We start from the raw sequence: 5,844 nt of genomic DNA, 5'->3' as shown, positions 1-5,844 counted from the left end.
ATTTTCGAAGGCCTACAGAGAACTGAAAAAAAGATATGAATATTTACATATTTTTGCCTTTACTATTGATCCTTATGAAAAATCACAAACTTTATTTTATTTTACAAAACTGGTCGTTCAGATTCTTATAAAAATTAAGACAATGAGAGAAAATAACATCTAAAATATATTTAATAACAATAAGTATGCACTCATAGAAGGATTTGTTTATAGTTAAAATATTTGCTAATATTCAACAAATCATTTATTAGAGATCACTTTTTAGTCTTTAACAAATATTTCTTAGTATTTAAAAAGATTTATTAAATACAAACAAATCATTTTAAATACTAAGAAATAATTGTTTAATACTAAAAAATAGCCTCTAACAAATGATTTGTTAACTATTAACAAATATTTTTTGATACAAATAAATCCTTCTATCAGTATGGTTTCAGAGAATATGAGAATATTTGTTAATATAAATCATTCAAAATTTATCTCTGTCTCTGTTTCTCCAACGCCATTTACTTATTTATTTATTTATTTCTCGGTCATGGAGCTTAGCTCCCTATGACCATATTTCTTACATAAGTTACAAAGGTAGTTATAAGAAAAACACACTTACTTGACAGTAGTCAATGTAATAAACTAGTAATAATAATAGCAATCTTAAAGAAAAATAATTATCAAAAATAACAATAGCAGCAGTAATAGTTAGTAATTATAGGACATTTTCAACCTCATCATCAAACCACATCTTTCAAATTTAACACTCACTCATGCTCATTGACTTGCTCCAAGCGTTGCAAAATCCGGAAACAAACATTGTGAAATTCCTCCAATGTGGCAGCTGATGTGACCTCAATTGGAAGCGGGTTCCAAAAATTAGAATAGGGAAATCTACTACGTTAATCAAATAAGGTTAGGTTTTAGGATTTGACTCTTGTGCTAACGGTAGTACTACCTTAACCTTAAATTAAAACAATAAAGCTCTCAAAAATGATTTTTTTGATTAAAAATTTTTCCTCTTTCATCAAATAAATTTTTTTTTTTTGTATAAAAATAATAAAAAGTCTACAATTTGCGCATTATATGTAAGTAATCATGCCCGCCACGTAGCTCCGCGCCGCCATTTAGTGTACCGTCAACTAAATCACGTGACTGCGACAATGCCAACCTCAATTTCACTCAATTTTTCTGGTCTCTACTTTTGGTCTGATTAGAATTGTTGGTATGGTCAGCGAGAGAAGAGAAGTGAGCCTAGGCATAATATACCGATATTATATCGGGGATCGGTATGACCGGTATGGAGAATGGGGCGAGATGTAAGAGGGAATTGAGCGCGTGCCTCAGGGCGAGAGGAGGAACAAGACTCTTCGGATCTTCGCGTGCCCGGCCCATCGTCCATGGTTATACATAACACAAGAGTTAAGAGTTAAGAGTATACGAGATGAGGAGTTGCATTGCTCTTTGGCCCTCTTCTTCACGGTCAGAGGTCACCCTTTAGCACGAGCCACCTTCGGATAGACGGGTTCTCAACTTATTTATACATACTCTCATGTATGTGTATATTTAGATATATGTGCCGCTTCATCCCGCTGGGATAAGAAGCTTCCTCGCAAATGGACCACCCGCAATTGATAAATCCCGTTGTTTTCAGGGTACAAATACCCATCCCGTGTAAAAAAGTTGCGGGATTCCGCCGGTAATCCGCAGGTGATCCGCAGGGGATCCGCTGAATATCATGTGGAAGTCATATTTTGACACAAATAGGAATTCTAAATGCATTCCGGATGAATTCCGGATGAATATCCAAAAATAATATGGAAAGAAAGTTAGTGATAGATTGTAATGATTTTATTATAAATCGAGACGTAGAATAAGAAATATTAAAAAAAAGAAATTAGCACTAACAAAGTAATATTTTGAGCTATTAAAAAAAAATTAATTTTTAAATAATAAATTTGTACCGAATTTTAATGAAGAGTTATCCGATTGTTGATAAGCTTCGCCTCGGACAACAATTACATGTGATCTGAGACATTTCTTACTTTACTTCCCTCGGTGTGTAATATACTATCCGAAAAAAAAAACAGTTTCACTCTAAAAAATCGCGCCAAGTCCACGTTCATAAGACTATAAGAAAAAAAAAAATTTTTTTCTTTACAAAAAGATATAAAATAAAGTTATTCCAAAAAAACCATTTTAAAAAAATTTTTTTTTTTGAGATTTCTCAAAATCTAGCGAACCGAATTAATTAAAATTTTCACGAAATTTAATGGCAATGATACTCTTTGGGTCGCTACTAATCTCGATCCAATCAGTTAAGCCGTTCAAAAGTTATAAGAGGTTTACACACACACACACACACACACACACACACACACACACACACACACACACACACACACACACACACACACACACACACACACACACACACACACACACACACACACACACACACACACACACACACACACACACACACACACACACACACATCACATGTCTCAGATCACATGTAATTGTTGTCCGAGGCAAAGCCGATGTCAACAAACATATGATCTGAGGCTTTCTTATTTATTTCCCGTGGAGTGTATACTATTTTTTTGCTGGACGAAGGCAGGAAGCGGCAACTTTGTTTAGCGCAGCGGGCTGAAAGTTGACGCTTTCTGCCTGTCGAGCAAAAAAAATTTTTTGAACAATCTATCACTAGAACTATATTTCTGTACACTGTAAAAAATGTTTGTTATTAACTAACATATTTATTATTCTAGTTTTAAGAACAAATTTTGTTTATGTTCGTTATTAATTAACACCTAAGTTTATCAAGATCGTGTTGCCAGCATGCTAAATCCTTTATTTGTGTTTTAATTAGTTTTTTTCATTATCCTAAATAATTTATAGTTAAATATATATACAATAATGTTTCTAGAGTTGAAATAATATAACAGCCTTTTTAATAAACAACTTGATGTAGACATTTTGTACTTGTCCCACCAGTCACAAATGTCTGTCCCACCAATTCACAATAAAAAATTTTTGCTACGTAGGTAAACAGTCTAATTCTTCATAATATTGAATGTTTGTAGGATAAATTTTTTATTGAGGGAAGTATTTTTTTAAACCTAGTGATCGAACTGAAATTGGACTTAAAGTATACCAAGGTAAGAGAGAAGAATTTTTCGATGTCCCACCACTCACACTCAGTCAAATGATAATTACGAGAAACTCAAAAAGTAATCGAGGTTTTGACAAAGGGATGTTGTTAATTAGTTATTCTTCTATATTATGAGATAAATTTCACTATTGTATAAGTTTTAGTCACATAATTATAGCTTATAATTGATGGAATTTCAGAGTTATAAATAATAACACGGAATAGTGTAAAACAAAGTTAATTACACCGTGTTAAATTCCCATTACACAAGTGTTTACACCGACTTTCACATTCACACGACGGTGTAAAAGTCTATGGGTCCATCTTTTACACCGAAATTTTTACAGTATACTATCTTTGTGTATTCATCAGGATTTCATCCGGAATTCATTTAGAATTCTTATTTGTGTCAAAATATGACTTCCACATGATATTCAGCGGATCACCTGCGGATCACCTGCGGATTACCGGCGGAATCCCGCAACTTTTTTACACGGGATTGTAATCCATAATCCCTTTTGCACAATGTTTCAAAGTCTGGATTCGCGAAATAATTGTATTCATGGATTTCTGACGTGTGCTTGATTTTTAGCGGGTGTGGCTGAAGTTGTAAATCTTCCTCAAGGCTTTGAGCGCGTCAGTAGGACCATTAATTTACGAGGTTTTCAACTCTTTAGAGGATTTAATGTTAGGCTTTTTGTTAAATTTTTGAACATATAATTTTTGGTTTTTAAACTTTTTAAATTGATCATCTCTTTATATATTTTTTATTATTTTTATAAGTTATTAATAAGAATGGGGTGTAACCTTTAATAAATATTCAACATTTAAATTTTATTAAATAAATCAAACTTGATATTTTATTTTGATTCTGGTAATACAATTTGATAATTGGTCAAAATAATATTTTTTTAATCAAATATTAAAACTAAAAAGAAAACTTTGATTGTAAAACTTAAAAAAAAATTTCAAATTATAAATTTTAATTTTTTAACTTATTAAATTTATTATTTTACTCATACTTTTATCTTTCAAAGCTTGATTAAGTCTTGAAAAAAATTTATCTGCAAGTAATTTGATTGAAATATGTATTTTTTACAATTCTTAAAAGTAGTTACAAGACCCAAAAAAAAATCTTTTTAAAACGCTAAAAAATTAAAATCTATAAATATGAACATTTAAAATATCCAAAAATTATAAAAAAGATCTTAAAATATTCTCTTGAATTTTATTTTTGAATAAATTAAATTCAATTTATAAATTTTAATTTTTCAACTTATTGTTTTATTATTCCTTAAATATCTTTTAAAGCTTGATTAAGTCTCAAAAAAATTTATCTGAAAATAATTTGCTCCAAACATGTATTTTTTATAATTTTTAATAATAATTTCAAGACCCCAAAAAAAATATTTTAAAACTCTAAAAAATTTAAATATATAAATTCGAGTATTTAAAGTCCAAAAATTATAAAAAAATCTTAAAATATTCTCTTGAATTTTATTTTTGAATAAATTTAATTTTTCTTCTTTAACTTGCTTTAAAAATACGAAAAAGAAGCTTCAATATGATAAAAATTAAAAATATATAAAATTATACAAATTTTACTATCAAAAATATTCAAGTTTAAAAAAAAAAACAATGTTTTTGCTCAAATCAATATCTCAATCTTGTGGAATGTTGCCATTCTTAATTTTTCTACAAAGCGCGCAGTTTTCTACCGAGCTTTTTCCATCCCACCGACAATTGAACCACCTTCTTTACCATCACTCGCGCAGTTTTGCAGCTGGTAAGCATTAGACCTGCACTAACGACCGCCGCAGATGAATTACCCTCAGAAAACCGCTTGACCATCACCAGATGGCTCGGTTATCTCCCAGACGATCATCAATCTGCAAGTTCTGATTAACTTTGCCAATTAATTAAAACAATCAATTAATTACCAGCTAAGTAAGTTTTTTTATTAAAAGTTAATGAAACACCGGAGGCTAAAAATAATAAACAAATTTGCTGTGATCAGACTTGTTAGCCCGAGCAACCGGTAATTAGGTGACTCATTACCGATGTCTTCGCGATAGCGTCTAATTAATTTACCGGTTGATTGATTTTTTTTTTAATTATTAATGATTATTAGAAATAGAAATAAAAAAAAAAATAAGAAGAACAGAAAATAGCCTTTAAGAAGTAATCTATAGAAGCAGTCTATTTATTGGTCAGGTCGTTGATTGTAAATCTAGCGAATCCCATTATGCAAAGGTCGTACCGATCGATCATCGATTCGAAAAGCGACTGACACGCATATAATAAAATAATAACAGTAGAGGAACCTCAGGCGAAATTATATAAAATATAAAAGTAACTCTATTGAAGGAACGAAATAGCGATAGAAAGTTGTAAGTTTGCCCGTAATATATTTTATATATATAAGACATAACTAAACTGGCTATCAGTTGTATTGGGCTCGAGATCGAAATATCTCTCATGCATTAATCATTTGTGTGTATATAAGTTAGTACAGAGGCTGTTATGTGTGCTACTCATACATATAATTTGTGAACCTGTAGTACTTGTATGGACAAATGTGGTATAAATACATACATATATAATGCTATTGAGCATTGAACATTCAGTATTGAGCTTATAACGACTTGAGATCCCAGTTACCGCCCAATGGAATCTCTCGATCGACAGATACACAACCG

General features: G+C 30.8%; 1 protein-coding gene across 5 annotated transcripts in view; it reads left to right on the top strand.

The window, feature by feature from the left end:
• The window catches only part of LOC123267630 (transcription factor AP-2-epsilon), a 160,815-nt gene that overhangs the window by 80,396 nt on the left and 74,575 nt on the right, over nucleotides 1–5,844 (top strand). The gene's annotated exons all lie outside the window — the stretch shown is intronic.

The sequence above is a fragment of the Cotesia glomerata genome, linkage group LG6 (genome assembly GCF_020080835.1).
Source record: "Cotesia glomerata isolate CgM1 linkage group LG6, MPM_Cglom_v2.3, whole genome shotgun sequence".
In the NCBI taxonomy this organism is placed as follows: Eukaryota; Metazoa; Arthropoda; class Insecta; order Hymenoptera; family Braconidae; genus Cotesia; species Cotesia glomerata.
Note: the sequence above shows the minus strand (reverse complement) of the source record. Positions and strands in the feature narration are given on the sequence as shown.